Source organism: Loxodonta africana, chromosome 12 (assembly GCF_030014295.1).
Source record: "Loxodonta africana isolate mLoxAfr1 chromosome 12, mLoxAfr1.hap2, whole genome shotgun sequence".
Taxonomy (NCBI): domain Eukaryota; kingdom Metazoa; phylum Chordata; class Mammalia; order Proboscidea; family Elephantidae; genus Loxodonta; species Loxodonta africana.
The window spans coordinates 56,816,489-56,838,651 of NC_087353.1; the positions used below are offsets into that span (position 1 = coordinate 56,816,489).

The 22,163-nt window shown below is 52.7% G+C and overlaps 1 long non-coding RNA gene and 3 other non-coding genes across 8 annotated transcripts; all 4 read left to right on the plus strand.

Moving 5' to 3' along the window:
- The first annotated feature begins 53 nt into the window (after positions 1 to 53).
- On the plus strand, positions 54 to 19,540 carry LOC111752713 (uncharacterized). 5 transcript variants are annotated; one of them, XR_002787603.2, is made up of 7 exons: positions 54 to 641; positions 3,800 to 3,856; positions 4,777 to 4,968; positions 12,526 to 14,209; positions 14,405 to 14,614; positions 15,129 to 18,210; positions 18,997 to 19,540. It is a non-coding gene; the product is annotated as an uncharacterized LOC111752713 (long non-coding RNA). The 5 variants fall into 5 exon arrangements; XR_010323604.1 differs by having other exon boundaries at positions 54 to 282; positions 367 to 641; positions 12,526 to 14,614; XR_010323605.1 differs by having other exon boundaries at positions 54 to 282; positions 370 to 641; positions 12,526 to 14,614.
- Positions 231 to 303, plus strand: TRNAR-CCG (transfer RNA arginine (anticodon CCG)). The gene has a single exon. It is a non-coding gene; the product is annotated as a tRNA-Arg (tRNA).
- TRNAP-CGG (transfer RNA proline (anticodon CGG)) lies at positions 14,300 to 14,371 on the plus strand. Its single transcript has one exon. It is a non-coding gene; the product is annotated as a tRNA-Pro (tRNA).
- A 2,042-nt stretch (positions 19,541 to 21,582) lies between the features above and the next one.
- TRNAK-CUU (transfer RNA lysine (anticodon CUU)) lies at positions 21,583 to 21,655 on the plus strand. Its single transcript has one exon. It is a non-coding gene; the product is annotated as a tRNA-Lys (tRNA).
- The last annotated feature ends 508 nt before the right edge of the window (positions 21,656 to 22,163 follow it).

Below are 22,163 nucleotides of genomic sequence, written 5' to 3' on the forward strand. Positions count from 1 at the left end.
GGGCGGTGGGAACCGGCTGCTTCCCCGGGGCCCGAACTCGCGGTCCCCAGACAGCCGCCGCGCGTTCCAGCCGAGACGCCCCAGCCTTGCCGCTCTTGGTTGTTCGGAGCTCCGCCTATATAATGCCTTTAGGGGCGGGGCTCATCTTCTCCACCGGCTTGCGCACTAAGGCACGTTGCTAGGCGCCTACGTAAACTTTATGAGGCGAGCTGTGCCGCTCCCAGACGTGGGGCCGCGTGGCCTAATGGATAAGGCGTCTGATTCCGGATCAGAAGATTGAGGGTTCGAGTCCCTTCGTGGTCGCTGCGGGTGTTCTGATTTTTCCTTTTTTTTTTTCCAGTTCAAAATTTTCCTTTTTCTCTTTAGCAGGGCCTGGGACATTCCGGGCTGCGTAAACCGCTCGCCCGACACTATCCTCTTGGGACTGCTCCCGCGGAGCTCGAGAACCCCAGTCTAGGACTGCAGCCGGGGGACCCAAAGCTGGCCGCCGGTGGGCGGACTGCGGACCCCGAAGCCACCGACCGAGAGTCCCGGGAGTGGGCGGGACCCGGGGTCCTGCCCACCACATTTCTCACCCTCGGAGACGGGGGCCAGGATCTTAGGGCCAGAGTGGGTGTCGGACCAGGATCCCCTCTCCCAAGGTGAGCACCTCCGTCCTGGACGCCCTTGTACCACAGCAGCCCCCCGGGACCTCGCAGGCCTGAGAGGCCCAGGTCTTGGAAAGGCTCCAGGCAGGGCAGCTGCGATGACTGATGGATGAAAATTGGGGCCATCTCTTTAGACTTTGGCATGGCCTTTGATCTATCAATTCCATTTGAGGAACATTTCCTGAAGACCTACCCTTAGGTCCTCAAAGACGTGCAGGGGCAAAGGCTGGAAACAAATGGCATGTTCGCTTAGTGAAGTATAATTCAGAGGATGGAAGCTGACAAGGAGCTGCGATGGGGGGGGTGGGGTTGTCCCAAGGAGGGTCAAAGGACAAGTGCATTTAAAATCTAATAGATTATTTAGATTGCTTGCAACGAGAACGTACCCTTGAATTGCTTGTGTAAATGTATAAATATAAACAGTATGTCCGGAATTGGGTCAACAAAAAAAGGCTGAAACCGAATTTCCCCCAACATGTTCTGGTTAAATATAAGAATCCAGCTGCAGAGCAGCGGAGAGTATCCTCCTAGGTGGGTAAAAGTTGGGTAGAACTGCCGCTGGAGGAGTGTATCACGGCGCTGATGGTCTGGGTCGTGCGGAGGGTCCTTTTCCTTTGTCATCTTTGTAACTTTCCAGTGGTTTACTAAGGGCTCGTAAGTACAAGGCAGACAAACTTCACAGGAATAAGATTTTTAAAGATGAAGGAACAGCAGGAAGGGAGACAGGCAAACAAAAAGGATGCGCGCAACGTGGAGCTGGAACCTACAACTGTGAGATTAAGAGCCTCATGCTCCACCAACTAAGCTAGCCGGGCAGCTGCTTAGAGATTTGTGGAGGGCTCTCAGGTCAGAAATCTAAAGCCATGAAGTTCTGACAAAGAAAGCAGGGATCCCAGTCAGGAGCAATGGTGAGAGGGGTTGAAACAGGGAAGGACGCCGCCCTCGCTTTCTTTCCGGAAGACGAATTCGCCATTGCAGAGTACGCATGGTGTCCCCTGTCTACTCTCCCCCCGCCCCATTCAGCATCACAAACACATTCTTTGCGACTAATTATCCATGCTTTTCTGTTAAAAGACTTAAAGGGCTCACCCGGGGTCTGAACCCCAAACCTCTCTCACGCCAGGGGAGAAGCATACCCCTACACCAACGAGAGCAAGGAGCCGTTGTCCAGTCTCTGTAAGCGCCACACGCACTGTGCGCAGTCTCTGCCAGGTCCGGAGATTGCTCCGTGGAGGGTGAGGTTTGAACGAGAACGTGGGCCGAATATGGACTTCCACGGGCCGTGAAGAGGGCTGGGATGCGGCCGGCATGTTATGCAGAAACCACTGGGAAAAAGACCAGATAAGATAAGACCAGCCATTTTTTTTTTTGCGGCAACCCCGGTGGCCTAGTGGATGAAGCTTTGGCTTCCTAAACCGGGGTTTGTTGGTTCGAGTCCTACGCGCGGTAGAGAGTAGTTGATTTGAGGCCTTTTTTTTTTTTTTTTTTTTAACGAATGGAACAAAGTTTAGTGAAATTCAATTGGGGCACACAAGTCACGGTATCTGAATCGAGCAAAAGGGGATTCTGCCCCAGGCAGATGTCGTGGCTTTCTTTAGGTAAGAAATAGGCCTGTTGAGCTTTCAGAAAGGAGTGCTTGTAGCCTTGAAATTGTTGTTTAAAACCATTCACTGTACTTAATGGAATAAAGGAAGAGTGAGGAACCCTGGTGGCGAAGTGGTTAAGTGCTACAGCTGCTAACCAAAAGGTCGGCAGTTCCAATCCACCAGTTGCTCCTTGGAAACTGGGGGGCAGTTCTACTCTGTCCCCATTCGGTCACCAGGTGCTACTCTGTCCTATCCAATAGGGCCATTACGAGTCGGAATCGATTCGACGGCAACGGATGCAATTTTTCTAGATGTGCTAGCCATGTTATGGTTATGTATATATTTTTAAAGTTCTTATCTTTTTTTATCTTTTAAAAATATACACTGTAGAGATTACATTACATGACAGCTGGTTTTCTTTGAAATAATGGACTGGGTGAAGGTATAGATGCTTGTTTCATAATGCTATAATTATAAATGATCAAATAAAAAGATGTCAAAAGATAATTTAATGATTAGAATATGAATATTACAACAAATTACTGTATTTTATTTTTAGATCTTTCATCTCTAGCATGTTATAATTAAAAACATTTCTTTCTATTCTTTGTGTTATAAATTTTTCAATGATTTTGTCACAGTTAAGCTGCCAAACAATATCTACTTTCATATGTAATACAGATAATGAATTGAGTCTTTCTTGACTCGTTGTGTGCTCACTTTTCCTTGTGTCCTGTCTGCTTGGCATCTACGGGTCTTTGCTTTGGACAATGGCTGCTCCTGTTTTGCTGATGCAGGTGCTTACCTTGGGTAATCTGTTCCTGATTCTGGCATCTCAGTTTCATTAAACATGAGCCACATCCCTGAGTTCGAATTTCAATCAACCAACTGAAAAACCTGCTGGAGCCATGTTAGATGGCAGGAGACAACATATTAAATAAAGGCTCTCTGGGAAATGCTCCCAGATCAATAAACGCGCAGAAATAAAATCACATCCCATCCTCCTTAGTTTAACACCCTTAGAACCATTCCCACACATATCCCCCCAGATTTCTGCTGGCATAAATTAGCAAAATCCTGCTTTTCTTTTGCTGTATGAGCTTTTTCTTCCCAGCTCCAACTTTGTACTTGCTCCTGACACAGGCCGAGATCTGACTGTAGTTATGAGTCAAGTGGTAACTAGAGGTGGTTAGAGTGGGCTTTGAGGAGAATTGGCATCTTCTTGCAAGGCAACTGCTCCAGATGAGATTATTATGGGATATTCAAGCAAAGGAAGGCTAATCTCAGATACTGGAGGACTGGCTGCTTTCATCATCAAGGGAGGCTTGGAGTTCAAGGTTCTCAGCTTTGTCTGAGTTCCTCCAGATGTTCCAGTCCAAATCTTAAGTCCTTCTCCTTCCTAATTACTGCCATATCTTTGACATAAAAGATTTAATGAGACTGACTTCAATTTACATGGTAATTCTGCAACATGCATAATTAAATCATGCGTTTTGTTTTTAGCAATATCAGCTCTTTAGCTACAAGAAATAAATTCCCTCTTTCTACTCCCATCTTTCCTTCCAGTGCTTCCTATTGGCAAAACCTAACAGGGATCCAACTGGCAAAGCAGAGTACAGAAAGGTGAGTTTGAAGCTGAAAGATAATAGCTTAATAAAGAGTGCATCTGTCCTACGGTGTTTCCCTCACTTCCGTATAGATTCCTCCTGGAAGTGTGTCCTCAATGAATTGCTTCCATGAAGATCTCTGTCTTAGGCTTGCTTCTAGGGAACTTGTTTTAGAACATTTGGTACCGAAAGTCAGGTGGTTCTAGGAACCAGACTGTGAGGATGAGATTCTAAAGGTGGATGATCTGCTGGCTGGCAGGCAGTGAGGACCACAGCCTGGGTGGTAGAGTATTGCTAGTCCCTGCCAGGCTGTGGCAGTGCAATTATGAAGATTTGTTCCGGAGTTAAGCTGAGATGGAACAGAGGGAAATGAACTGGGCTCAGGCTGTATCCCAGGAGAGAGGGGCATTGGCTGAGGGCAGGCGTCAGGTGTCTGTTAGGGACCGGGACCCCCTCCCTGAGGTGATCGAGGCTCGTGGGTGCTGGCCGGTGGGGAGGCGGCTGAGCTTTGTTCTCGGAGTCCTGGACTTGAGTCCCACGTTGGGTGAAATTGGAGAAACTCCATTTGGGCAACTTGGAGGGGCTGGGAGCCGGCACTCCCGGACTGGGTGATTCCGGGAGGAAGGAGGCCCTCACGCTGCAGGCGGGGTGTTGGGCAGCACCCTCTTTGGTAGGTCGCGGCCGCGCTGCATATCCCTCTCCCTTCCCGGGATGGAAACCGAAACTTCCCTTGCACTCCAGATTGGGAAACCGGGACTAGGTGGATTATCGTGGAACCACGGATGCAGGCCACTAAGGAGCCACGTCAGGAGTTCCTAAGCTGGTCGGCCTGTTGGTCTAGGGGTATGATTCTCGCCTTGGGTGTGAGAAGTCCCGGGTTCAAGACCCCGACAAACCTGTTTTTTTTTCACTTTTTTGCCTCCTTCACCTTTCTAGGGCGTGTAGCAAGCCCAGCCGAGAAGGCTTCTGAGGCCCATGGGGTAAAAAGCACTTGTCCCGGGCGACGACCGGGCGCCCTCCATTAGCCTGGGTATGAAGAAGGTCTGGAGGGCGCCTCCGGACTGTGATCCTCAGTGTCCTGGGTGCACCGGGACAACCGGCGCTGCGGGAACGGACCCCGAACCCCAGGTACCGAAAGGACAAACCTGTCCCCGCCACGCCCCATTCCCGCGGGTGGGACATCTGTCCTGTGGCTTGGTCTAGTCGTTTTTTTTTGTTGTTGTTGTTGTTGTTTTTGCTTTGGGTGTGTAAGGTGACAAATTCAAACCAAGGACGAGCCCGGGGTGCAGGACGGAACCTTCAACAAGGCAGGGGAAAAGAGAAGCGCAGTGAGGATGGGGCGGAGAGGGGTTGTATCTTTGGAATTGGGACAGCGGAGGGCGTGAGGTCACCACTGACACCAAGGGCTGCGTTCAGGGGCGCACACTCTCCTTTATCCCCCAGAGGAACAACTGGGACCCGGAGCTTTGGAAGAAGTTTCGGGGCCCCGCCCCACGAGCCCGACCCCCAAGCTCGGGAAGCGCTTCCTGACCCCCAACCCAGCTTCGTGCCCGACGGAGGGTCGCCAGGGCACAGAGCCCGGGCCGGGGTTCTGAGGGGCAAGGGCGAACTCCGAAGTGTGGGGCTTTCCCACAAAATGCCCGGGAGAGCCATCCCTGATTGTGCAGGCTGGAGGCCCCTCCCACACCCTCTAGCCCTCGAGCCCAGAGGGATGGCTTGCACAGATCCGAGGAGGGGCATCAACTGGCAATAGGCCCCAGCCCGGGCGTTCTTCTCTGCGTCCTGAGCGGCTTAAGATGGCCACCTCCCTTAAGAGGACACCACCACCGCCTCCATCACAATCGAGGTCTTTCTTCTCCAAGGTCTTCTTTCTTCCCAGTCAGTAACGTCCCTCCCTCCAAAATGCCCTGTCCCTTCCAACTTTTTCGCCAAAGGTCTAGTCCCTTCCACACCCAGCCCAGATCTGGGAGGGGCTCAGCCACCCTGTGTCCAATGGGTGAACAGTGGATGGTCCCTACGGAGCAAGGCCAAGCTGCAGACCAAGGTTTCTAGGGAGGAGGTTTCATTCCCACTTCAGTTTCAAAACCCAAAGGAACCAACACTTTGCCTTTTCTGATGTTTTCAGGCACTGAGTAGAGAGAGACCTTCCCAGAGAGATTGGGCTGGCCAGTGGGTGGGGCACAGTCAGGCCCAGTGAGGTGGACCCAGAACAAATGTGGACCCCAGTGGTCAGATCGAGCCTGGAACTGAGGCCCGGTGTCCTGGTGGCTCACTGGACAGGAGGCATCTGGAGCTGAGGCTGGGTATCCGGGTGGCTCAGAGAAGGGGAGGCACCTGGAGCTGAGACAGGGTAGGTAATCAGGTGGATCAGAGGATGGGGAGGCACTTGGAACTCAGGCCAGGTATCCAGGTGCCTAGTGGATGGGAAGGCACCTACAGCTGAGGCTGGACATCCAGATGGCTCAGAGGATGAGGAGGCATCTGGAGCTGAGGCCAGGTATCCAGTGCATAGTGGACAGGGAGTCACCTGAATCTGAGGACAGGTATCAGGGTGGCTCAGAGGACAGGGAGGCCTGGTATCCAGGTAGTTCAGTGGATGGGGAGGGATGTGGAGCTGCATCTGAGTATCTGGGTGCCTTGTGGATGGGGATTCACCTGAATCTGAGGCTCAGTATCCAGGTGGCTCAGAGGTTGGGGAGGCACCTGGAGCTGAGTTTGGGTATCCAGATGGCTCAGAGGATGATAAGCGACCTGGAGCTTAGGCCAGGTATCCAGATGGCTCAGAGGATGGGTAGTCACCTGGAGCCGAAGCCTGGTAACTGGGTGTCTCAGAAAATGGGGAGACACCTGGAGATGAGGCCGAGTATCCAGATGGCTTAGTGGGCAGGGGGGCACCTGGAGCTGTGGTCAGGTATCCAGGTGGTTCAGTGGATGGGGAGGCACATGGAACTGAGGTCTGGTAACTGGGTGGCTCAGAGGATAGGGAGGCACCTGCGGCTGAGCCTCGGTAGATGGGTGGCTCAGTTGGTGGGGAGGTACCTGGAGCTGAGGCCTTCTTTCGGGGTGCCTCAGAGGACTGGGAGGCACCTGGAGCTGAGGTTGGTACCCTGGTGGCTCAGGGTACAGGGAGAGTCCTGTAGCTGAATCTGGGAATCCTTGTGGCTTAGAGGAAGGGGAAGCACCTGGAGGTGAGGATGGGTATCCATATGCCTAGTTGTTGGGGCCACACCTGGAGATGAGGCTGAGTATCCAGGCGGCTCAGTGGACAGGGAGTCACCTGCAGCAGAGGCTGGGTATCTGGATGGCTCAGAGGACATGGAGTTGCATGGAACTGAGGCTGGGTACCTGGGTGGCTCAAAGGACTGAGAGGCACCCAGAGCTGAGGCTGCTTATCTAGGTGGCTCAAGGATATGGAGTCACCTGGAATTGAGGCTGGGTATCCAGGTGCCTAGTGAATGGGGAGGCACCAGGTGCTGAGGCCTGGGATCTGGGTGGCTCAGAGTAGTTAGAGGCAGCTGGAGCTGAAGCCAGGTATTCGGGTGTTTAGCAGAGTGGGAGAAACCTGGGGATGAAGACTGATGTCCAGGTGGCTCAGTGGATGGGGAGGTAACTGGAGATGAGCCTGGGTACCTGGTGGCTCAGTGGATGGGGAGACACCTGGATCTGAGGCCAGATATCCAGGTGGCTCAGAGGGTGGCGGGTCGGGGGCACCTGGACTGAGGCCAGGTACCTGGGTCTCTCAGATGACACAGGGCACCTGGAGCTGAGGCCAGTGTTCAGGTGGTCAGAGGATGGGGAAGTACCTAGTTCTGAAGCCAGGTATCTGGGTGATCAGGGGATAGGGAAGCACCTGTCAGGGCAGGAGCATATTGGGCGTCTTCTCTGAAAGCTCCGTGAATTTCCTCGTATCTCCATGCCTGCTTCTGCCCCAAGGTAGTGGGCCCTCACCTCAGCGTCCTCCACCAGCCTTTCACTCCCAACTTAAACCCCCACTCACCCCACCCTCATCCCGGCCCTCCCTGCTGTGGTTTCTGTTCCACTGCAGGGAGCCCCTGAGGCAGGTCATGGGGCAGGAGGAGGAATGGTGGGTGGTTGTAAGACCCCAGGGGCCCTCCCTCTGCTTGTGGTCCAGAGCTGGGTGGCCTCAGGTGTGGAGGGCTCTGGGGAAATGTCAACGAGATCCACCCCGCCAAGCGTGATCAAACAAACCCCTGAACTTAAAACAATTATTAGACCCACAGGATCCCGCTGTTTCACAGGCTAAATCCGTCTATACTTCCTTTAATTATCTAAGATCGAAAGAACATTTTTAATTTATTTTTTTAAAAATTTTGGGCCCCAAATTTCTTGGTCTGCTCTTGGGAAGAACCGGCGCTCCTGGAACCTGCAACCTGGTCGTGGATGGCGGACCAAGCATGGGGACCTCGGGACAACCGCCTCAACCCCTGCTTCCCGCCAGCTGCTTCAGGGTCCAGCCTCCCGGAATTGAGTGGTTGGAGGGAAGGCAAAAGAGGACAGGCCTGAGCCCTGGAGCCCCAGGGTGGATTTGAGCTGAGACCCCAGCCGCGTCCCCCTCCTGGCCACGACCTCGAGCGCAAGAAGGAACTGAGACTCCAGGAGGACGATCAAAGCGTCTTCCCGCAGGGCTGGGGGCACAGGGCCTACGGATGGGGCCCAGGAGTCCTCTCCTCCGGTCCTTCAGCTCTGGGGTCAGGGTCCGCTCGGAGGACCTGTTAGGATCCACTGAAATTTCATACGCGAGAGAAACGTTCACCAAATGCCATTGCAGACCTGTCCTCATCCTGAATAGAACGAATCAAGGAAGAGAGGTCAGAGGACAGCGCGCGGACTGGGGATCAGAGGATCTTAAGGAATTACTGTTAGGAGCACGCCTGGCATTGCGAATATTTTAAAACAAAACGTTTTTATTTGTAGAGATACACATGGAAGCTTTTATGGGTGAAAATATACGATATGCACTTTAAAATATTTCAGGAAAAAAAAAATTGCAGGGAGATACATTTTAACGATGAGTGGGAAGCGTGGAGAGAGCAAGGGCTTCCCAACCCAGCAGTGCCCCCTAGCGGCTCCTAGCCAGCCTGGGAGAGCCAGAGCTGCGGAGGACCCCTTGTGCCCAGCTGGGGCCCCAGAGGCAGGGCATGTGCCAGCGTCGGGGAGCCAGAGTAGTCTGGTTGCGCGTGGAGGTCTCTCTCTGAAGGCCCCAGCCTTCAAATTACCCAGTGTCAGGCTCAAGCTCAGGTCTCAGAGATTAAAGATCTGTGGCCCTTCCCATCGGCCTAGCCAGCTGGCCGGCTGAGTGGTGAGGGCAGACCAGAGCCATGCTTCACTTCCCCTCAGGAAGGTGGACATGGAGCTCCCACGCAGGCTCCGGGGCCAGTGTTCAAACCTCCACCGCTACCAGTCTTTGAGAAATGAGGATAAGAGTTTGGGTGGAAAAAAAGAAAAGATAAGGGCTCGTCTGGGACTTGAAGCAGGAACCTCTCACAACCTAAGCGAGAATCATACCCACAGACCAACAAGCCACCCCAGTAAACTTTCTGCTTCTGCATTCTTGATTACCCCCACGCCATTTTCCTAGTTCTGCGACAGCGCCCGCCATCTCCGGTTCCCAGCGGCTGGAGGCTCCAGGATGCTCTGATCTCAGCCCGGAGGGCAGGCCTGGGTGAGCGATGCCGCCCATTACTGCTGTAGGTCTTGGGGGAATGCAGCTCTGGGGTTCTGGCCCACCTGACCTCTCCAAGCCCCGAAACCGAGGCCTCCATAGGGAGGGGAGCTCTCTCGGTCCTGCCCTCTCTCCACCGCCCAAGGCTCGGGGCAGAGCTGGGCGCCGGCCTCAGAGACACACAGACGGGCTTCGGACTTTCCAAGATGTGGCCACGGCAGGCAGAGCTGTGGCTTCATAGATTCACAGATGCGAGGACCTACCGTGGGACAAAAGAAAACAACCCGCGAATCCTCTCCACTGAAGTTTTATGGGGAGGTCTGTCCGCCCTGCACACAGGTAAAGAGGGGGTGGGAGGGCTCATCGCTTCCAACGACTGATCCGTCCCTTTAAATGGTTCAGAGCCATAAAAAAGCCTGCACAAAATTCAGCAGGGATTCGGACTTTTACTAGCTGAAGGAGCCTGGGCCCCAGGCCCCTTCTGGGCATACCTGGGCCCTGGAGAGAGGTGGTAACTTCTCTCCAGAATCGCCCTGCAAGGCCCCACCAGGTTTGTGCATAATAGCCTCGGGGCCAAAAATTCTACCCAGTGGGAGGCTCCAATGCATGACCCTGAGGCTAAAGCATCCACACTCCACTGACAGCTATCCCAGGAGGGAGAAAGGCGGGTCTAGACGTCAGAGACCCTAGCAGGGACTATTCCCAATTGCCTGGATGCCGGGGTGCCTGGAGGACCGGAGGACTGGCTCTGGGGCAGCCACATTTGCACCGCTTACCTGAAGCCAGACCCACCTCTACCCCTTTTCTGAAAGCCTGCCTTGAGGCCTCTAAACAGCAGAGCAGGGAATGTGTTCTCTGTCTGCCTGCCTAGCTCAGTTGGTAGAGCCCCACACCCTTAATCTCAGGGTTGTGGGCTTAAGGGTCGTGGGCTGGGAAGCAGGCAACGCAGCTGCCTAAAGATTGAGTTAACCCACAGTTCTAAACATTACAGACCAGCACAGCAGCCAGCTCTCAGTCACAGCAACACCCCAGTGGCCTGAGAAGTGACCAGCTCTTCAGCTCCGCATCATGATTTCCCTTCCCGCCCCATAGTCGGGGCATCCCATTTTGAGGGCACGGGTCTCTCAACCATGCTCCATCCTCCGCGTTAAAATGGAAACAGACTCCAGGCTATCCTTTCCCAAGTTGGGGAAGAGGGAAGAGAAGGGTGTATCGCTTCCATCAGATGGTTTTCTTGTGTCTTTAAACGGTTCAGGCGTAAAAAGGCCAGGCTCAATACCTGGACCAGAATTTTCTCTTTCATGGTTCCAGAAGCCGCGGACCAGGGCTTCTCTTGGAGAAGCAATCGGAGCTACTGTGCCTGCTTCTCCCCTCGACCTTTGGCATCCCAGGTCCAGGATGACTTTTGGGCACCAGAAAGTCCTAAATGTTCTCTGTTCATAGCACCTGCCGCAGTCTCCTAGAGCTGCCTAACAAAATATCACAAAGGGGTTAAGGAACAGATGCGTAAGGTTAGGCCTGGCTGTGTCCTGAAGTCCAGGGTCCCTTCTTGAAACTGTGTCACCTCCTTCTGGCCCAAGCCGAGGCACTGGGGACTTGGACCCAAGGGGCACTGGCACTGCTCCAGGACTGACTTGTGGGTTCCACATAAGACCAAGCCCAGGACAGGGATGATTCATCCCTCCCAGCTTGGCCAGCCCAGGTGATGTGCCTTGGGTCAAAGCCACATCTCAGCTCTCACAGGAGAAGGGATCAGAGTCAGGAGATGACCCAGGGGCTCCTGTCCTCGGCCAAGTGCCTCTCTTCTGGGCTCAGCCCCCAAAGTCTCTGCAGCTCTTTGTCAGAGCTCTTGCCTCATCTTGGTCTCCGTCCTGCCTGGTAGTCCTTCCCCAGCCTTCAGGTGCTGGGTGGACCGCTGAAGGCTCCAGAAGCCGGCAGAAAAGGAAGAAGGTTGCCTTGGCCGGGTGGAGCTGCATCCCTGGGGTACCAGGGTCCTCCACCAGATGCTGGCAATTCTGTCCAGCTGCCCGCCCTGCATCAGTGGGAGATGAGGTGGGGTGGGGACGAGCCTGGAGAGTTTGAAAGTGAGAACACATAGAGGATTTGAATGCAGGACCTCTCTGGGGGCTGAAGGAGATTCAATCCCTATGTGGGAAGGAGGTGGGCTCAGTTTCTGGTGACCCTGATTGGTGACCCTGCCTTCCTTCCCTGTCTACAAGCTGGGCCAAAGTTCCCGGTTCCCAGAGGGAGGGATGGAGGGGAGGCCTGGGTCCCCAGCCCAGAACTGGCAGGGAAGGAGGTGGCTGACTGTGGCCCCCCCAGCGTGGGGGTCCCTTGACCAAGCGGGGCGTCTCGGTTCCCACCGCCAGGCACCAGCCTCCTACCGCCGCCAAGCCCCGGCCTCTGTCTATCACTCCATCTGGGTCAGTGAGCACGTCGCTGTCTCTCGATGTCACCAATCTCTGGGCCAGACGGTTGCGCTCCTCGTTGCCTTCAACGCCACGGTTCTCGGGAAGTGGTGTGGGGGACGGGTAGGAGTGTGTTGAGTAAGATGGGTACTGGGGTCTCCATGCTCGCAGTGGTAGTCTCATCCCTCTCAGGCCAAACTATCCCAGTTCCCTTCGGCGCCTCAGCCACCAGGAGTTCTCAGAGAATTTGCCATTAAGTTTGCATCACGCTTGCCAGGCTAGGTCAGTCGGTAGAGCATAAGACTCTTGATCTCCGGGTCGTGGGTTCGAGTCCCACGTTGGGCGCAGCATTTGCTTTATATCTTGCACCGGGATTCTCTACAGGCTATCTGTGGCTTCCTCCCTGAGGGCCATAGCCAACCTCCACTTCTATCCTACCCTTGGTTTTATTTTTTAAATAGACGAAGGTTTTCCTAGACACAAGGGGCGGAGTTGTTTCTGGGGTAAGGTCACACCCCCTCTCCCTGTGATGCCGGTACATTTACTACACCAGTCCAGGAAGGAATCCTACTTACCCACCCCTTCTCAACCCAGACCCAGGCTGATCTGCACTGTCCACACGTCATCCACTTGGAGAATTCTGGGAACCAGATTTCAGCGGCCAACTCCAAGAGGGAGCCAGGAGCCAAACCCGGGACCTGTCGCACCTGAATCAAGAATCACGCCCATAGACCAGCCACAGGCTGCTGCTTTTGCCACCCTCCTCCCACCTCTTTGGAGCCAAGACTTTGCATTCTCCATTCTGGGACTTAGAGGCACGGGTCACCAAGGGCCTGGTGGTGATGACGCCCCCTTCCCGGGGGTCTTCTCTTTCAGCTGTGCGAGGGTAGCAGGACGGAGAAACCGTGGAGATAGAGGTGGAGGTCCTTGGGGACTGGTTAGATTTAGGGGAGTGTCAGGACCGGCTACATAGTTTACAAGGGCCAGTGCAATGAAAACGCAGGGCCCTCATTACAATATTATTAAGAATTTCAAGGCCGCGGCAGCAGAGCATGAAACCAAGTGTAGTTGTTATTATTGTTAGTTCCTGTGGAGTCGGCTCATATTCATGATCGTAGATATGTTTGAGTCAATTGTTGTGGCCATTGTGTCAATACATCTCGACCTGTGTGACTGTGTCCGAGTTGCCTGCCCATGAAGCCGGCTCTGGTGAAGAAGTCTCCTTTTTCCAGTTGGACCGCAGGGGGCAAGTCGGCAGCCTTGAGGGAGCCGAGTCACCCCAAGCACTGTGGCAAGGCTCCCTGGGGCGGCCCCACGCTGGGGACCCACCTTCTCTCCTTTCCCCTCTGGAGGGCCCAGCCTGGCTCCCCCCGCCTCAGCAGGTAGCCCCGCTCCTCCTGCCCCTGCGCTCGCAGGGCTTCAAACGTGCTGGGATCCGAGAGCTGCTGCGAAAAGAACCTGTCCCGCCTCCCGCCTGTGGAATCGAGGCCTTGTGTATCGGGCCTGGGAGAGGTAAATTCAGCTAAGGGCCGGGACTGTGCTATCCGGACCCTAGAGTCACTTTCCCCCATGGTAGGGGAGTCTCAGGTCTAACACCACAGTTGCCGGGCTAGCTCAGTCGGTAGAACATGAGACTGTAAATCTCAGGATCGTGAGTTTTAGGCCCACTTTGGACGTTGTGTTTTATGGTCCAAACCATGACTTCCGTAAAAGAATCAAGTTTGCAAGCTTTTGTCACGGCCCCCTGACGTTTCCCTAGCACTGACCCTTACTGAGTGTTGGGTCAGAACTGCAGGGAGCCCTGAGGGGATCGTCGCCCCCTCTATGGCACCTTGAGTATTAACAGGGAGAACCAGACTACTGGAATCCGCGCTTCCTTCTGCCTCTACCAACCCTGGAACCGGTCGCATGAAATTGGACTGCCTCCTCTTGGCAGAACTGGAGCCCGTAAGCACCAAGGTTTCCATGATGCCTGGGCCCCCTCCTCCCTGCTCCCCAGGCACAAGCCACAGCCCCCACCGCCGTCACAGCCCCAGGCCCAGGCTCCCCCCAGGGAGTGGCTGTTCCGCCTCCAAGGTGACCTCCTAGCTCACACAGGCCCCTCGTGCACCCCCCTTTCCCTTTCTGTTCCCCACTCCTGTGTGGCAGGAATCAACCGCGTCGGCTCAGCGGAATCTTCTTCCGGCGACTGCGCGGTTCTGTCCCCTTCCCAGCTTCCCCCTTTCCTCCTGAACTCCGTCCCCAGGGTCTCCCGGCTGCGACCACAGATCTCTGCCCGGTAAGTGGCTGGAAGAAGGGACTCTGCCAACTGCAGAATGAAGATGAGTCTGCGAGCACCTGGAGGGAGGAAGTGAAATATTGCCTCCGTGGCTCGTTGGTCTAGGGGTATGATTCTCGCTTCGGGTGCGAGAGGTCCCGGGTTCAAATCCCGGACGAGCCCTCGTTCGGTTCACTTTTACAGTCTTTGTTTTAGACAGCGGATGTGCAGAGTTCCAGGGGAGACCCGGCGGGAGCCGCTCAGAGCCAGTGTCTGTGGCTTCTCCGCGGTGGATAAGCTCCGAGCGCGGTCCTGGCCGCATCCCGGGTGATGCTCCCTTGCGAGGGACGGTACGACGCCCTGACGTTGTCTGGGCTCTCGCCCTCTCCTTACCACCCAACTCCCAGCAGCTGTCCTCGGGGTTGGGTGAGTTGCACCCCTCTGCCTGGGTCGCTGCGCGGGGACTGGGAGGGCGGGAGGCCGGTCCTTGGGCCCGAGGGGAGTCCTCGAAAGCTCCGCTCGGGCTGCTCCACTGTGCTAGTCCCTCTGTGTCCCGTCGTGTCCGCATGTGTCCAGGAGCGCCCAAACCGGCTCCTCTCTGGCGCTTTCCCAGGCTGGACACCTGCTTCCACAGCAGAGGGAACTGCGGCGGCCACGGCTGCCGGGCTTCTGAAAGAAGGCTCAAACCCTCCATCCCTCTCCTGTCCTCGGCTCCATAGGAAGGGCCATCGCTGCTGCTAGGCCCAAGTCGCAGCTGAAGGCCATTGAGCTCTGTTCCCAAAGCTCTGACGCGCCCTCTGGGTCCCCCAAAGTGTCGGAGGCTGAGCCGAGATCCTAACCCAGTTCCCAGGGCCCTCGGATTTCTAAACAATCTAGAACAGCCTGAGAGCAGGAATGACACATTCTAATGTAAAACAAGAAACGCCTTCCTTCCCTCCAGCCAGGACTCGACTTAAACCTGAAAAGAACCGGCAAAATATACGTCGCAGCTGCCACTTTAGCCCAGGCGGTACCGTAGGAGACTCTTCATCTTGGAGTTATCGCTTCAAGTTCTGTGTTTTGATTGGTCAATCTGCAGGAGTCAACAAAGCCTCTAGTTTCTTGTTCTCTGCCTGGTGTCTTTCTTCCCTGCCACATTTAGGACTATAACCTACCATGAATTGCTTTCTTTGTATGGTGTGAGGTAGCGTTCAAGACTTATTTTTTCTGATCCAGATCTATTTATTTAAAAGATCAATCACCCTCTCCCCCACTGCTCTGCAGTGCACATCTTTTCACAAATCAAGAGTCTAAATACATATGATTCTATTTCTGGGCAACTTTTTCCCGTAGTCTCTTTGTCTACCCTTGCATCAAAACCAATTTAGCTTTATGATAAAATTTGACATCCAGGAATGTACAAACTCTCTAAAATTGTTAGTTATTGTCCATCCTTTTATTTCCATATGAGATTCAGTTTGTCAATTTACACAAATAGCAACTGGGATTTTGATTGGAATTTTTCTATAGGTCAGTTTGGAGTGATTTGACATCATTACAATATGGAATCTTTCAATTTATGAACATGCTATAACCCTCAAATTATTAAGATCTTTTTAAAAAATATTTTTCTCAGATAGGATTTGAATCTTTCATTAGAATTTTTCCAGGTATTTGATATTTTGGATGCTAATGTAAATTATGTTTGAATATAATTTTTGCAGATATATACAAATGCAATTAATTTTTGCATATAGACCTTGGATTCAGTGACCTTGGAAATTCATTAATTTTTTTCTAATCTATATATTTTTCTACATATTCGGGCATGTCATCTGTGCATAATGGCAGTACTTAATTGTTAATTATTTAATGATTTTTGATCCTTATTTATACCTGTTAATTATTTTTCTTGCCTTATTACTCTAACTAGGACTCCCAGTAAAATGTTAAATAGAAGTGTGGTAGAGGATATTCTTACTTAGTTCTAGAATTCAGGGGGAGAAGCTTTCAAAGTTCTACCATTAAATATGATATTTGTTGTCATTAAAAAAAGTTACCATTTATCAGTTACTATTTTTGTTCTTTTTTTTATTGCTATGTAGGAAACCCTGGTGGAGTAGTGGTTAAGAGCTCCTTGGAAACCCTATGAAGCAGTTCTATTCTGTCCTGTAGGGTTGCTATAGGGTCGCTATGGGTTGGAATCAACTCAACAGCAACAGGCTTTTTTTTGGTTTTATGAGTCGGAATTGACTAGATGGCAATGGGTTTGGTTTTGATTTGCTGCATGTCAGAAACCCTGGTTGCATAGTGGTTAGGAGCTACGGCTGTTAACCAATAGCTTAGCAGTTCAGATCCACCAGGTGCTCCTCCAGAACTCTTATGGGGCAGTTCTACCCTGTCCTATAGGGTGGCTATGAATTGGAATCAACTGGGCGGCAATGGGTTTCTTGTTTTTATTTTTTTGGTTATTGCTATGTAACAAACATCCCCAAATTTAGTGTCATGAGACAACTATTGTATTATGCTCATGGATTCTGTGTGTCAGGAATTAAAGGAAGAACAGCAGGTTTAACTTGTATCTGTCAAGTCTGGGGCTCGGCTGGGAAGAGTTGAAGGCTGAGGGCAGCTAGAGGGCTGGGAGCCAGATGCATGTGGAGGCCCCTTTACTCACCTGTCTGTCATGTGGACTGAGGGGAATCAAAAGCTGAGCTCAGCTGGACTGCGTGGAGGCTTAAAAAAACCGATTCCTACTAGTGGCAACCCTAAAGGACAGAGTAAGACCAGCCCATAGGGTTTCCAAGGAAGAGGCTGGTGGATTCAAACTGCTGACCTTCTGGTAATCAGCCAAGCTCTTAATCACCGCCACCAGGGCTCCTATATGAACAGGAAATATTGCTGGTTTATCCAGTTATCCAGCAGAACTAAACACTTCACCTGAAAATCTGACTAAGGCTGTGAACTGGAAAACCACATTCCAGGATTCAGAGGTGCCCATGCTAACAACTGTACTATGGGGTTTTTGGAATGACCTGTGAATCAGTAGGAGAACACTCAAATAGTAACATTACGGTGGCTCCTTGGTCTAGGGGTATGATTCTAGCTTTGGGTGAGAGAGGTCCCTGGTTCAAATCCCGGATAAGCCCTGGTTTTCCTCCCTTCTTTAGGCAGACATTTTCACCTTTTCAGCCACAGAGGGGAGACCCAGGAGGTGGAAGGCAGACCCAGAATGTGGAAGGTTCCAGCTGACACAGCCGTCGGGGGATCCCCAGGGTCTGGAGACTCCAAGAGGTGGGATTAGCTAGCCTGCCCTGGCAATCAGGTCACGGTCCCAAAAGATCACGCAGCAAGAATGGGGAGCGAATCCCTAACCCATAACCTAGAGCTGGGATCCTGGGTCGGGGAAGGTTATTTAGAATAAGGACATGCGCAGGTCACGCTGGTTGATTGGTTGTTGCCCAAGTGCTGTAATTCTTGCGCGGGCCCCAGAGGTTCACCTGTCAGGTCGCGATGAGCCCTACTAGTACTTCAGATCGCATTTTAGCTGAAAGCGGAGGGCGGGGCTGCTTGGCTTCCCCGGGCAGAACTTCAGTGGGCGCTCCTGGCTGGTCGGCGTCCGCGGAAATTCGCAAGAGCCCGGGAGATGGCGGGGAGAGGAAAGGTCGGGCTCCGCAGGGCTGGGGACGCGTTCATCACACCTGCTGGATTCTTAGGGATCGGATCACACTTGGACACTTGGAAGGACAGACCAACAGCAGAGCGTACCCTGAACCTGACTCCGACTTCTGGGCCCATGAACCCCCGGACAAAACCCCCGCTGTTTCGCAGGCCGCGTCCTCTGCCCTCCCCACGCCCTGGGGGGCGGAAGCAGCTGTCCCTACTAGGCACCTGGGTGGAGAGAGGGCATTGCTGACCCGCCCCCAGCACCGGGACTGCTGAGAGCCTGATCCGCTTCTCCCAGGGGTCGCAGCTCCGGCCCCTGGACTTCTCCGCGCACCTGAGGGCCCAGTTGGCGCTGCCCTCCTGGTTCACTCCTGGGGCAGGTAACTCCCAACCTCAGCCACGTGGGTTCGAGCTCCCACGTCGGGAACTCTTTTTCTTGGTTTGGAGCTCGTGTTTTTGACTTTGGCCTTGCTGGGGGCGGGGGGAGCGGAGCCCAGGGAAGCAGGCGTGGGTGGTAAGGCGGAGGGACAGCGCATTTTCAGCATTCACTGGGTGTCACAGTGCGGGCGTGGCCTTTCCAAGGAGACAGTGCCCCAGCGACTTCGGCTTCAAGACCCGCGACGCAGCCGCTGCCCCGCCCCTGGAGGTCCCTCTGCCCCTTTGGGCGAAGAGCTCCGGGCGGCTTTTGTCCCCAGGGCGCTCGTGGCTGCCACGAAGTGTTTGAAGGGGGGGGCCTACGTGCCACCGAGACGGACAGATGCCGCCTGGCTGTCCACCTTCTGGAGCTGGATGGTGGTTGTCCCAGAGAGAAGTGGAGGCCTCAGACGAGGAGGATGGGCCCGAATTTGGGGCGCAAGGGATACCCCCACTTTGTGCTGCTCAGAGATGGGGGTGGGGCTGGGATCCCTCTGGCTTCTGAGTTCCTTCCAGGGAGTCTGAGATCCCAAGTCTCCTCCCTGCGCTGGCTGGCTTTGGCCCTTCCACGCTAGCACACAGTCAGCCACAAAGGCAAGCCTCAGTATGTAGCTCCCGGGGCTAGTTTGTCTAAGGGTATGATTCTCGCTTAGGGTGCGAGAGGTCCCGGATTCATAATCCCGGACGAGCCCTTTGTTTTCCCCATTAATCACTTACTTCACTTACTTTTTTCTCCTATGGATGCTGTTCAGAGATCTAGGTTCAGCCGAGTCTTGACCGCTGGACATTGAAACTGACCCTGTCGAAGGTGATCTTTAAGAAAGGCCTCAGAAACCCAGACCTACTGGACTGGCTGAGACTGGGAGACTCCTGGACACTATCACCCTGAGGTACTCTTCAAACCTTGGAAGGAAACTAACCCCTGAGGTCACCTTGTAGCTAAATAACAAATTGGTGTAAAAAATAATGAGTACTGTGAGTGCTCGTGAGTACCGTGAGTACTGTGCTCCTCCAGGGTTACCTCACAGAGCAATAAACAGATACAGAGACCTAAGACACGAACACTGGGTTCCACTAACTTGGGAAGGTTGAAAAATCTAATCATTTGAAGAATAGTGGATGTGTTGTTGTTCTGAGGCTATGATTCCATATGGTTATACCCCTCCATACCCCACCAGCTAAATAAGGTCAAGCAATGGCTTCAGGAGAGGGCATGCCATAAAATCGTGCCAGAGAATATCAAGCGTTTGTTAATAAACCTAATATACACAGTAAAACTTGTGAGAGCTGGAACTCAGTGGGACTGCCTTGTTTTTCCAGGTCTTGCAAATTTTCTTTCTGTATCAGGGTACAGTCTTACCACTTTTCTATCTTGCTTTAGTGGAAAATATTAAAGTTTTCCTTCTCTGAAAGGATTCTGCCTTATCCAGGTTCTGGCTTTGGCAGGTTTTCCTGTTCTGTTCAAAAGCTCTACAAGGGTGAAAATGGGTTCTTCAAAATCCCTAAGTATTTAGGAGTGAGAAGGAGCCTAAGCAGATTTACACATAGTCTGTACTCACATGAGAGTGATCAGCTGCACCAGCCACACCCTCTTGTCCAGCCCACAGGACTGGAGAGAGCCTCTGGTGGGCAGTCACAAGTGCTTGCTGTCCAGTGCCTTCAGCATGTGCTCAGAAGAGTGGAGCTGAGGGCCCCACAGAATCTGCCTCACACAAGATCTGGTGGACAGTCACACTGGAGAGGCAGCAGCAAGTGAATGGAATGGGGGAAGACACAACTGTTATTGGTGGAGTCTTCATTTTTGGGGGGACGGTGGGTTTGAGAGCATATCGTGAACCATCAAACCCAAAAAACACCCATTGCTGTCAAGTCAATTCCGATGCATAGTGACTCTATAGGACAGAATAGAAATGCCCCATAGGGTTTCCTAGGCTCTTTATGGAAGTCGACTGCCACATCCTTCTACAATGGAGAAGCTGGTGGGTTCGAACCACCAACCTTAGAGTTAGCAGCTGAGGATGCTTAACCACTGCACCACCAGGACTCCTTGTCATAAAACAAGGATTATGAATAATCCAATTTCATGCATTTAAGGATCAATTGGGGGGAAAAACAAACAAGCAAACAACCACCTTAAGCAGAAGATAGTTTAAAGTGACTCATGACTGGAAATATCTTTGGGCCCCTGACAAAATCAAACTGAAGCTTTCTGTTTGATTCTAGATCTCGCAGAATTTCCCACAAAGAAATTTACAAGGAAAATGGGCAGGTCACTGTAAAAAATAACCAGGAAATATGGTACCATGAGCAAGAACCGATAAACAATAGGCACCATAAATACAATTGCAAAAACTTCAGATGCTAAGTTTATCAGACACAGATTATAATATGACTATCCTTTTTATCCTTATTATGGAGGTCCCTGGGTGGCACAAATTATTTCACTCAACTACCAACCCACCCAGCTGTGCTGCAGAAGAAAGCCCTCATGATCTGCTTCCTTAAAGATTACAGCCAAGAATACCCTATGGAGCAGCTGTACTCTGTGACACATGGGGTTGCCATCATTCTGAATCTACTGGAAGACAACAGGCTATCTTTACTATAGGTCCCTAGTGGTGCACTGGTTAGGAGCTTGGCTATTAACCAAAAAGTCAGCAGTTAGAATCCACCAGCAGCTCTTTGGAAACCCTATGGAGCACTTCTACTCTGTCCTATAGGGTGTCTGTGAGTCAGAACTGACTTGACAGCATCGGTGTGGTTTTTTTGGTTTGGGTGGTGCAAACGTTTGCACTGGACTACTAAAGTTTGGCGGTTTGGAGCTGTGGAAGAAAGGTCTGGCGATCTGCTTCCATAAAGATTACAGCCAAGAAAAACCTACCGAGTAGTCTTACTCTGTAACAGATTGGGTCACCATAAGTCAAAATCAACTGGATGGCTATATATATATATATATAAACACTTATATCTAAACAAAAGAAAGACAAAAAATGAAAATATCTTCAAGAACAGGGACATGTAAAATGCTCTAGAAGATTAAGAAAGAATCAAACAGGATTCTTAGAAATGCTGGCAAAGAAAAGAGGTGAGGGGGCTCTGATTGTCAGGTGCTGCCCTCCCTCAGAGGACGCAGGAGGCTCATGTCTGCTGCCAGACCTGCCTGTCTGGACTGCCCCTGCGTCCGGCCCCTTCGCAGGGACAGCAGGTGCCTTTGGTTGATGGGTGTTGAGGAGACTATGTAGCTAAGCCATCCCTGAGGCGCAGGTACAATTCACCTCCTGGTCAATTTCCTGCCACGCTCAGGCCAACCGCCACCCCACCCCCTTAAGTATGAAGGTGCCTGGCTAGTTCAGTCGGTAGAGCATGAGACTCTTAATCTCAGGGTCGTGGGTTTGGGCCCCACGTTGGGTATGTATTTTAGTGCCCGAGCTGGCCGTTTACACTCTCCAGTCGTGCCTTCCTGACTTTTCCCTCTCACGTCAACGAACCTTCACATCAACTGAGTATTTGTCCAGAATGGCAGCATGCTGCGGAGAACCTCACCCAGTAGGGGAAACCAAACCCAGGGGGCCAGGGCCGTGGCTGTTTCTGTGCTTCACCCAAGGGAGTACCACTCTATGGGTATGGGCTATCCAAGGAGGGGGTGTCCCAGTGGCCTGGCTCCAAGATTTCGACGCAGCCACTCACCCCATTTCTGGAGGTCCGTCTGCCAGGCTGGGCCTGGGACTCCCTGCGGGGTATTGTCCCCAGTGTTCCCCGTGCATCCTTCTTTTGTTGGTGGGACTGCTCTCATTTTGTGCAGCGCGGAGAGGGGCAGAGCGCTGGGTTCTCTTGGGGCCCACGCCCGCCTCCTCTGCGGTTCTAGGTTCCAGTGTTTTCCCAGCACCACCGGCTGGCTCCACCCATCCCATCCATGGAC